Here is a 10,847-nt window from a genome sequence, read left to right as displayed (position 1 = left end):
GAAGACAAAAATGTGCCTGGGAACTATGTGCTGATCCCGGCTCTGCCCTGCCCGCCCCTCCCACATATTGCTTGTGTATGTGTGTGTGTGTGTGTGTGTGTGTGTGTGTGTGTGTGTGTGTGTGTGTGTGTGTGTGTGTGAAAGTCGGAGCACTGCATACGAGTATAATGTGTGGTTTCATAATTTATTTATCTGCATTTAGAGAAATACTATACTAATACGCTAATAATGATGTTAATAATGATAATAGTAATGAGAATAGCAGCAATAAAGTTTTAACAGTCTAGTGTCAGTAGAATTAATAATGACAATTAACACTCATGCAAACACTTCTTTTTTTTTTGCAATTTTGCTCTTTATAAATAAACACTCATTTTATAAACACCATCGATCTTACCCAAATATATCACTGAGAGGTAAATTAATTCATATGAACGATTGAAATTGCAACCTCACCAGCTAACAAAATAATAAACTTTCTACATCGATAATTCATTACGGAAATACGCCCAACGCCACTTCACTAATGATTACAAATTTATTACTAACATATATTCAACTACGACCATTCAACAGCGTCATTAGTTGCATCATTTCCCCCACAATTTTGCACATGACTGGACAACAATGTAGCCGCTTAGCCAACTGTCCAAAGGGAGTTACTTAACCTCATAAATGGTGATAATGAACTGTAACTAAATAGAACAGAGAGTTAGTTAGTTAGTTAGTTAGATAGTTAGTCAGTTATAGTCAGTCATCAGCTTTTCTTTCACACAGTTCTCCTCCTCCTCCTCCTCCACCTCGACATGTTTTATTTTATTTTTTTATTTTTAATCTCCTCATTTTCTTTCACAATCTTCTCTCTCCAAAAATCTTTCCGACTTCTCTTTCCTAATCCTTCAGCTAAAAGTCGTGAGGGGGATCGTAGTTTACTGAAGCAAGCAATCTCTCTCTCTCTCTCTCTCTCTCTCTCTCTCTCTCTCTCTCTCTCTCTCTCTCTCTCTCTCTCTCTCTCTCTCTCTCTCTCTCTCTCTCTCTCTCTCTCTCTCTCTCTCTCTCTCTCTCTCTCTCTCTCTCTCTCTATCTCTGTCTCACTCTCTCTCTCTCTCTCTCTCTCTCTCTCTCTCTCTCTCTCTCTCTCTCTCTCTCTCTCTCTCTCTCTCTCTCTCTCTCTCTCTCTCTCTCTCTCTCTCTCACTTTTAGGATGAATTGCGTAGTTTGCCAAGAGTGAGTATAAGTTTCTGGAAAAAAGTACAACAAAAAGAAAGAAAATATAAACGGAGAAGGAAACTGCGCAACATAAAGCTGCTGAAGAAATGCAAAAGTTCAGGGAATAAAAAAAAATGCAGGAATGTTCCGAAATGAAGGCAACGTAGGAATCGGCTGCCTCTTGGTTCTGGTCTCGGTCTGGGTCTGGGCTCGGGAGGTAGTGAAATGGATAACCGAAGAAAACACGGGAACTGGATGATGACGAGAAGGGAAGGTTAATAATAGAGAAACCTTTATCATGATTGGGGAAGACAGAGTATTAATGTAGAACTGTTATTGGCTCATTGAGAGAGAGAGAGAGAAATATTTATCGGGTCCATAAAGCCATGCGCCGAGGAAATTCGCATGCATAAATTTTCATGAAACAAGCTCTTTTTGTTCTTTACTTTTAAAAGAAATCATGACCACAGTGAGACTAGGTAAAGGTAATGTTAAAGTTTATTAGCTATAGGTGCGCGTGGCCTCGGTGCTCATCTCCGTCTCATTAGCCCTTGATGAGAAGCCAATACCCAGTGACCTAGGGCAAGTGCAAAATCCAGGTCACCACAGTTTACCTCCCCCAGGTCTCCCCAGGTACTAGTTTTTTGACCAGTACGAAAGGGAGCGATCAGAAAACAGCATTGATATATAACTAAGCCGATCCCTACATTCGATAGAGATAACAGTTAGAGAATGAAAGAGTAAGAGAGTAAGTAGGAGAGAAAAGGAAAGATAAAAACGTAACTATATCTACATTCCACCTTTTTTATGATCACGCACTCCAGGCCACAAATAATCTGGTGGTATGCATTCCCCTCGACAAGTGAGGAGGTGCAGGGTGGTGTAAAGGGAGGGAGAGTTCGGGTGGGTGCAAAGGGGGGAGTTGTGTTACTGGCTTTACGTATTGCAGCGATACATGTAAAGAAGGGGACGCGAGTACTGTGCTGATATGTCAAGAGTGAGGGAGTGGCGAGGGGACGGGTGAATACTGTGGGAAGGGAAGGGAAAAGAATGAGAGAGAGAGAGAGAGAGAGAGAGAGACCCCCCCTCCACCCCCACCCCCCAGAGCAGCAGACTCCGCACGTAATGATCAAGTAAACGGTAAGACATCTAAGTTACTACGTGAGGATTTCAAATATATTCCTCCATTAATCGGAAAGAGATGTTGGCGGGCGTGAGAAAGGTGGCTCGTAAATTAGCATCAGGAGGAGGAGGAGGAGGAGGAGGAGGAGGAGCAGGAGGAGGTGGTGGAGGAGGAGGAGAAGGAGAAGGAGAGGGAAAAGGAGAAGGAGGGAGGGAGGAAGGAAGGAAGGAGGGAAGGGAGGAAGGAAGGAAGGAAGGAAGAGAGAGATGAATAAATAAAAAAAGAAAGAAAGAAAGAAAGAAAGAAAGAAATAATAATAATAATAATAATAATAATAATAATAATAATAATAATAATAATAATAATAATAATAGTCAGAAGAAGAAGAAGAAGAAAAAGAAGAAGAAAAAGAGACGAAGAAATAGAAGAAAAAAAGAAGAGGGAGAGGAGGAGGAGGAGGAAGAGGAAGTCAATTAGGAGGAGGAAGAGAGAGAAGAAGTGGAAGAGTAGGAGGAAGATGAAGAGTAGTAGGGAGATGAAAAGTAGGAGGAGGAGGAGGAGGAGGAGGAGGGGGGGGGGGGGAGTGGCAGAATTTGGAGCTATGATATAAACGCCGTGATAAGTTAGGGACGCTTTTCAGGTGCATCTGACTCCCTCGTAATATCTCTCTTGTGGTGTTTGATCTATATATCCATTAGTCTGAGAGCGTTTGATTCGTGGAGTCGAACCTAATTAAGGAAACGTTTTCTTTGAGTTTTTTTTTTGACGGTAAGGGAAGCACCTCAACGGCAATAAACAAAGAAAAACGAAAAAAAGACCGCTAATTCGCTGCTTTAGTAAATTCAAACAGGAGTCGCCAGAGGAGAGGTCAGTTTTGGATGCTGTTTTCATCTTCTTTTTCATTCATCATCATTAATCAACATTCCATCCATCCATCCATCTATCCATCCAGTCCATCCACAGCTTAAAAAGCCTTTCAATGCGTTTTCCAACATTCTGATTCCTGATCTTGGTGTATATAGTGTTTCCTGGATGCTCCAGCGAAGGTTCTAATTATATCCTTCCACCTGTCGCCATAAGAGGTTGTTTTCATCTGCCGCCTCAAGCATCATCATTAACAAGATATATAAACTCACTTCATAGCAATGGCCTTTCCCCGCATCCTCCAATACTTTCATTCCTGATATTAGTGTATAGTTTTCGGCTCCAGCAAAGGTTCTATCCATCCACCTGTCGCCCTAAGAGGTAAAGGATCGAGGATGTTACAAGAGGGTGAGATAGTTATTTTTATCCGATTCCCTGTATCTGATTTTTTCTTCAGTAATGGAAGCAGCTCATGGACAAAAACACAGCAAATAAATAAAAATAAGCCCGCTAATCAATGCTCCCATAAAGTAGAAATGAGTGGCCAAAAGAGAGGTCAATATCGGAGGGATGGTGAAGTAGGTGTCTTGCTGAAACTCGATATGCAAGTACTTAACTTCCATCATTGTTCATGCTTCCTTCTATCAGCTTACCGCATTTTACTCTTCTTTTATTTGCCTAAGCCGCTCATCTCCCATCATCAGTGTTCGTCCGTTCCCTTCTCCATTCTTCTCCGTCCTATTGTTCTGCACGAAACACAACGAGATGCGTATTGTGTTTGGGAAGGGCTGCTGCATATTTTCCGATCATTGCAAGCGAGAGAGAGAGATGTGTATTTTTCCAAACGAACACTTGATTCCCATGCAGGGTGTAATTTTTTAGATAGATAGGCTAACAAAACTCTCTCTCTCTCTCTCTCTCTCTCTCTCTCTCTCTCTCTCTCTCTCTCTCTCTCTCTCTCTTTTGCACCCTTATAATCACACATCCATACTATAATACTCCTCATATGACCACCACCTTCACATCAAGCCCTGCATAAACCAGTGTCTTGTGGTGGCAGTCCTTCCTCTCTATACGTGAGTTCTCAGTAATGCTCTCCGGCCGAGGCGGAAGAAGGGGCTTGAGTTCTTGTTGTGCTCTCCCTTTTGTGTTCCTGGTTAAGTCGAAATGACCTTGGAGAGCGAGGGGAGGCGGAACTACAGGAGATGAGAGAGAGAGAGAACGCTTAATAAAGGAAAGTATGTAATAATTTGTGGCGTAAGGGAGCAAGTGGAAGGATGAGAAACAGAAGAGAGAAGAGAGAGGGTGTGTAGGGGGAGGGGGGGAAAAAATCATCGGAGGAAACATGGAAACATATAAGAGGGGGCAACAGAACATTTTTTGGCTTTTATAGTATGACTGCCTTCAATAGTTATTAAAATCATTATATTGGTCATACACTTCTTTTACTTACAGAGGAATTGAAGCATTTGTACGTTGTTAGTGTTACGTTCAGTTCACACCAGTCGGAAGAAGGGACAATAAATTCAATTTCTAAAACGTATATATCGCCTTCACTTGTCTAACTGCTTGTACAGGAAGTTTGTGGCGGTGACGGATGTCTTGATTCGAGGAAGGGAAATCTTACGGGTCTTTGTGCTGAATAACCTTGCTTGAATCCAGAGACCTGCATAAGTGATTTTGATAATAACGATGAAAATATTGAAGAGACCTTATTGAGGATCTTTCATGTTTCTCCTTCTCCTCCTCCTCTTCCTCCTTTCCCTCTTCCTCATCCTTTCATCTTCATCCTTCACTAGGTCCATCTTGGAAGTCCTTTTACCCTCGTCGTTCTCTCTCCGTTCTCTCTCTCTCTCTCTCTCTCTCTCTCTCTCTCTCTCTCTCTCTCTCTCTCTCTCTCTCTCTCTCTCTCTCTCTCTCTCTCTCTCTCTCTCTCTCTCTCTCTCTCTTAGACACACACACACACACACACACACACACACACACACCTTTTCTCCTGCCAGTACCCCTTTACATGCCCTCTTCATCTCCCTCCTCCTTCTCCTTCCTCCTCCTCCTCCTCCTCCTCCTCTGCACGAAGATCCTCTCTCCATCTCTCTATCACGTTGGGCTCAGCGTCTTCCCCGTCTCATCTTTAGCTAGTTCACTCTTTTTTTTCTTTTCCTCCCCTCCTTTCTTGCCTCCCTCCCTCCTTCCCTCTTTCTGCTCGTCCGACTTTCCCCTCCTTTCTTTATGTTTACGAGGGAAGGTGAGGTCTCTCTGTGGCCTATAAACGTGTGTGTGTGTGTGTGTGTGTGTGTGTGTGTGTGTGTGTGTGTGTGTGTGTACGAGAGATAGAGGTATAAATCGCTCATAACACCACACGTATCTATTTGTTTATTTATTTTATTGTGCCTGGTGGGTTAGATTATCATGAAAAGAATGATGTCAACGTTTTCTGTTATAACACATTTCGCACAAAGACTCATTTCCTTCATCTCAATGGCATTTTTTTTTTTATATCCGTGAACACTTTTAATCTCAAAGGCTACAATATCCTGCTTTAACTTTTTTTGGTGTGTGTGTGTGTGTGTGTGTGTGTGTGTGTGTGTGTGTGTGTGTGTGTGTGTGTGTGTGTGTGTGTGTGTGTGTGTGTGTGTGTGTGTGTGTGTGTGTGTGTGTGTGGATGGAATGGCGGGGGTAAGAGGAGGTAGTGATGTGCCTGTTGTTGCTGGTGGATTCGGTTTTCCCTGTTAACCATTTTCAATTCACTAACACTAAAGTTTTAATTGAATATTTGTAGTTTGATATCCGAGTTATTAATTTGGTCGAGTGCACGAGTTCATGCCGGCCGCTATACCTGTACGCACCCACTCCCTCCGTCCGCCCGTCCGTTGTGGGAGGGAGTGATCAGTGTGCCGCTGTTTACTTGTATGTGTCCCGATGTTCATTCCTCTTGTCACTTTTCCAGGAGCTACTCGTATATGTGCCAAGTAATCCTCTCACACTCACCTTCCCTTTTTCTCTCTCTCTCTCTCTCTCTCTCTCTCTCTCTCTCTCTCTCTCTCTCTCTCTCTCTCTCTCTCTCTCTCTCTCTCTCTCTCTCTCTCTCTCTCTCTCTCTCTCTCTCTCTCTCTCTCTCTCTCTCTCTCTCTCTCTCTCTCTCTCTCTCTCTCTCTCTCTCTCTCTCTCTCTCTCTCTCTCTCTCTCTCTCTCTCTCTCTCTCTCTCTCTCTCTCTCTCTCTCTCTCTCTCTCTCTCTCTCTCTCTCTCTCTCATGAATATACGCTTAAAGTTTATTATAGTGCTCAATAAACCACGTTTACTTGTGCGCAATCTATTACTCATTCCTCTGTTACTTTTCTATAAGGGATTTGGACGTTTAATGAATGTATGCGTGCAATGTTTTTTTTTAGGGATGGTCAAGATTTCTGCAGCCTTTTTTTGTGTGTCCTTTATTCATCCCTTTGTCTTTTTTCAAGGATTTTGCGTTTTTCATGAATGCACGTTTGTAATTTATTCTACCACTCTTCAAGATTTATGTGGCGTTGTATTTGTGACCAGTAGAGAGGAATCGAGACCTACATTCAAACACTCTACGAAGCCATGAAAAGATAAGTAGCATCGCGGCCTTAAGAAAATAGGAAGAATAGTGTGACCCTCTCAGTTTTCTAGGACTTTTGGACGTGTAATGAATGCATGCTTGCACTTCGTTCTCCCACTGGTTAAGAATTCGGTGGCGTGTTATCTGTGACCATCGTTCATTCCTCTCCTTCCACTATAGAACTTTGGATGTTTAATGAATGCACTCTTGTGATTTATTCTCCCACTGGTTAAGAATTCTGTGGAGTTTTATTTGTGACCACCTCAAAACAGCCCAGACCATGACACAGCTCTCGTCTAATACCTCAGCGCTTCACTTCCTTCCCCTGACCTTGCACCGCCTTCTCTTGTATATGCTTCCTTGCCCTCACGCTGCCTGCCGTCTTCCTTTGTTACAAGCCCCGTCTCACATTCTCCTCATCATTGTGGTAAAAAAAGAAATAGTGTGGCTTAAGATCGATTCCCAAAAGTCTGAGGTAAAATTATTGCATTATAGATTTTTTCCTGTAACATGACGCCGAAATAAGTTTGTCCTTGTTTACCATTATTAGGTTTACAAAAGTTTATACCCATGTTGCAAATGATGGTATTATCGAGTATCTGTTTTCACTTCCTTGAGTGAAGAACCATATTTCATATTTCCTTTGGAAATATGAAAATAAAGATCCGCAATAATTCCATTCTTAAGGAAGTCGCTTTTAAGGGAAAGTTACGGGAAAGGTCATAGTCACGTTTAAGAGACGGATGGATGCTACGTGTGTGTGTGTGTGTGTGTGTGTGTGTGTGTGTGTGTGTGTGTGTGTGTGTGTGTGTGTGTGTTGTGATGAGATGGGTTCGTGGCCGTTGCTGCCCCGCCCCTGCCTCCCCGTGTTGCCGCCCCACGCCCCATCACCCATGTCGCACCCACACCTCCCCCTCCCCTCGTGTTGCCACCCCAGTCCCCCACCGCCCCGTGAAGCATCCCCACCTCCCCCTCGCCCCGTATTACTGCCTCACTCCCCAGCCGCCACACTCCCGCCGCCACACTCCCCCGTTGCCCTGTGTTGCCGCCCACGCCCCCACCGCCCCGTGTTGCCGCCCCACTCCCCCTCCGCCCCGTGTTGACCCCCACTCCCCAGCCGCCCCGTGTTTGCCGCCCCATGCCCCCGTCGCCCCGTGTCGCCGCCACCGCCCGGGCGTGTATTTACCCCGTCGGAAAACGCTGCGAGTTTGTTGTTGGTTGAGTAACAGGCGCGCCATGAAATATTGCTGCATAAAAATGTTGCAGCGAGACCGAGGGCGAAGGCGGACAGCGGCCCTCTCAATATGCCGGCCGCTGTTGCCCCCCCCCCCCATCCCGCCCCCTCCCTCCCTCCCTCCTTCCTTTCTCCCTTCTCTACTTCCTTCCTGTCTTCCCTCCGTCCTTTCTTCCTTCCTTCCTTTCTTCTTTGAGTTCGTTCGCTCTTTCCTACCTTCCTCTTACTTTCTTCTTTCCTTCTTCCCTCCTGCCTACCTTTTTTTTCCTTCCTTTTTACTTCCTTCCCTCTCTCCTTCCTTCCTTCCTTCCTTCCTTCCTTCCTTCCTTCCTTGAGTTCCTTCCTTCCTTCCTTCCTTCCCCTCCTGATATCTTTCTTTCCCCTTTCATTTCTTTTTCCTTGCTCCTTTCCTACTTCCTTTCTTCCTTTATTCATTCAATCATTCTCTCCTTCCTTCCCTCCTCTCCTTATACTTTCTTTCCCAATTTTCCTTTCCTCTTGTTTTTACTATCATCCGTTCTTCGCCTCTTTCGTTTTTCTCTCCCTACTCTGTTCTTCATTTACTTGTCCCCTCATGTGTCATTCCTCTCCTCGTCTCCTCAATCCTCCTCCCCTTTCTCAATTCTTCCTTTTATCCTTTACCCTCCTTTCCAAGATCATCATTGTATCTTTCTCCTTTATTCCTTCATCATCCTCTTTCATTGCTTTCCTCGTCTCCTTCATCCTCTTCCCTCTTCTCATCTCTTCCTATACCCGCCTGCTTTTCTCCTTTTCCTCTTTTCCTCCATCCTCCATCCTTGCCTCCCCTTCCAACTCCTCCTTTCTTCCTTATCTTATTCCCATTTCGCTTTTCTCGCCTCTTTGTTTCCTCAGCTTATCCTTGTTCCTCGTTCCTTCTCTCATCTTCCCTCTTTCCTTCCTCCGTCTTTACTTCTCTTATCTCTTATCTTCACCTTACTTCCTCTTGGCCACTCTCTCTTTCTCTTCCTTTTACTTCTCCTACCCTCCCTATCCTTGTTCCTTCTTGTGTTGTCTTCCCTCCTCCCTCCCTCCGTCTTCTGCTCATACTCCTTTTCTTAACGTGTTCCTACTGACCTCTCTTTGTCTCTTTCTTCCTTCCCTTTCTCCTGTTATTTTCCTCTCTCTTTTCCTGTTCCTCTTCGTGCTCTAATCTTCCCTTTCTCCTCCCATCGTCTTCACTTCACCTTCCTCTTGACCTTCTTCTCTCTCTTCCTTCTCTTTCACATTTTCCTTTCATCTCTCTATACCTGTTGCTCTTCCTGTTCCTCTTCGTGCTGTAGTCCTCCCTCTTTCCTCCCTCCGTCCTTACTTCTCTTACTCCTCCTCTTCCTCTTGGCCTCTCCCGCTCTCTTCCTTCTTCAGCCTCTCACAGCCTTTCCCCTTCTCTTCCTCTTGCCGTGTGTTCCGTTGGCCTTTCTAACCTCACTTCTCTGTCCTCTTTGTTGATACTTTCCTCTTCTTCCGCTTGACCGCTGCCCGTCTCCTCTTTTCTCTTCTTTCTTGTTGTTCCTTTTGCTGGATTCTGCCTCCGTCTTTCTTCGCTGCTGCTGTGCTTTGAAATCTTTCCTACGCCTTCCTGTCCCTTTCTTCCTTCGTTTTCTCTGTTGTTTTTCTTTTTCTTGGTATTCATGTTTATTTTTTTCTGTCCTATTTTCCTTTCTTCCTTCTGTCTTCCTTCCTTTCTTGCTTACCTTCCCCATTCTTTGTTTTCTTGTATTTTTTTCTACCTTCTGCTGTCCATTTCTTCCTTCACCTTTTCTCTTGTTTTCCTTGTTCTACTTTCCTTCCTTCTGTCTTCCTTTCCTTGCTTACCTTCCCCATTCTTTATTTTCTTCTGATTCACATTCTCCTTCTTCTTCTCCTATAGTCATGGTTTTACTCCTCCTCCTCCTCCTCCTCCTCCTCCTCCTTTTAAGCCTCCATCCTCATTTTCATCCTCCTCCTCACTTCCTCCTCCTCTTCGCATTGTTGTCTGTGTGGTCGCAAGTCGAGTTGTCTTCCGGAAGTTTCCCGTTTGAGAGAGAGCAAGGGCGGATATCAAGTTTAAAGTGATGGGGAGCCACACATGTTTTGGAAGAGAGAGAGAGAGAGAAACAAGGGCGGATATCAAGTTTAAAGTGATGGGAAGCCACGCATGTTTCGAAGTAAGTCAGTCTGTCTCTCTGTATGGAAGCCCACCACTCGTTCTCTGCATGGTGTTTCTCAGGCCAGTATTCTCAGACGCTTCCGGCTCCCGCATCAAATATTTCCAAGGGCCACAAAGTATAAGGTGAGAGAGAGAAAAGCAAAGAGGAGTAAGGCAAGGATGAAAGGAAGAGTTAAGAAGAGGGAAGAGGATAGAGGAGACGAGTAAAGGAAGAGCACATTGAGAAGAGTCTGGGAGATAGAGCACCACAGGCCACCGTGATAAGAGACGTGAAAGGACAAGAAAGGCGTCACTATAAAGCTTCACCTTAGCTTCACAGTAATAAGGTGCCTCCCGGTTGCCCCCCCCCCAAAAAAAAAAAAACGTTGGTCTTGGAAATGAAAAAGAAGGACGAGAAACTGCACTACTTCCTTGATTCTTTTTCTCCATACGTCTGTCAGGGAATCTATTTAGAGGTGTGGGAAAGGAATCGGAATCTCCACTCCTTCCTCGACCCTCTCCCTCCATACGTCTGTCTGTTCACTATAATTATAAGTCTTGGAATCTATTTAGAGGTGTGGGAAAGGAATCGGAATCTCTACTCCTTCCTTGATCCTATCCCTTCATACGTCTGTCAGTCTGTGATAATTATGAGACAGGGAATCTATTTACAGGTGTGGGAAAGGAAT

The sequence above is a fragment of the Eriocheir sinensis genome, chromosome 3, assembly GCF_024679095.1.
Source record: "Eriocheir sinensis breed Jianghai 21 chromosome 3, ASM2467909v1, whole genome shotgun sequence".
Lineage (NCBI taxonomy): Eukaryota > Metazoa > Arthropoda > Malacostraca > Decapoda > Varunidae > Eriocheir > Eriocheir sinensis.
This window is presented reverse-complemented; position numbering follows the sequence as displayed.